Source organism: Propithecus coquereli, unplaced genomic scaffold (genome assembly GCF_000956105.1).
Source record: "Propithecus coquereli isolate 6110/MARCELLA unplaced genomic scaffold, Pcoq_1.0 Scaffold277, whole genome shotgun sequence".
Taxonomy (NCBI): Eukaryota; Metazoa; Chordata; class Mammalia; order Primates; family Indriidae; genus Propithecus; species Propithecus coquereli.
Window position 1 is genome coordinate 1,006,123 of NW_012148363.1, and position 1,179 is coordinate 1,007,301.

Below are 1,179 nucleotides of genomic sequence, written 5' to 3' on the forward strand. Positions count from 1 at the left end.
ATATCTTACTACAAAAAATGATAGGTAAGCAAGGTGATGGGTGTATTAATTAGCTTGATTTAATCATTCCACATTGTATACATATATCAAGACATTACATTGTACCCCATTTATCACATGATTATGATTTTTCAACTAAAAATAATATTAATTTCTTAAAAAGTAGAAATCCAGAAGTTATTTTTCTTTAATACTAAAAAACAGTAGAGGATTTAAAGGAAGGCTCTTACATCATGGCTTTAAAATAGGAAGTATTTTTCTTTCATTCATTCGTTTTCTTTAGACAAATTATCACATTCATTCACACGGCATTCATTAGATTAAGTAGATCCAAGGGCCATGATCTCTAATTTAGGGATGTGCAAGTGAATACAGAAAACTCAAATGAACTATCCAAAGAAGGGCAACTAGTGACAGAGCTGACATCAGAGCCCTGCTACTTTTATAGTTTAAAACTCTTTCTAACTGGCCCATACTTTCTTTTTGGACTCTTAAAGCAAAAATGGTTTCTGTAATATAATCCTTCAATAAAGTAGATTGGATTATTACTAAATTATAAAAATTATAATATGAGATTGCTCAGTACTTGATAAATCTTCTCCCTAAATCACCAACAATGCACAAACTTTCAGGTTATAGCCTCAAGTATCATTAACTGAATTGCAGAAAGCATAGAAAGCAGAAAAGTTTTCCATTTTTATAACTGGCAGTCAAGAATACATGCAATAAATTCTATACAAAAATTACTTTTGAATGGCATTATGTGTTAGAGAATTTTGCCTAAATAAAGAACTTATCTGTGAAATGGGGATAAAGCCTATGACTGCTTTGCTTCATATGGAGTGAGGATTAATGAATAACCCTGACAGACTGCTCTAAACTGATTGGGAAAGACATGAAAGAGGGATACAGGGTATTGTCAATACACCAGAATTAATGGAGAGATTTTGTCCAGGAGGAAATGTTAAGTCATTTATAATTTAAGTGGTGAATCCATAAGATACTTACATGTGTTCTCCATTAGAACCACATCCTAAATATCAGGGTAAAGCAGTTTTACTTTATCTACAGAGAAACAAATAAAAGAGAAATTTAAATTTCAGTAATAGAGATTAAGAATAGATATTTTAAAAACTCATTACTTCACAATCTGTTAATTTATAATTTACAATAGTTCAA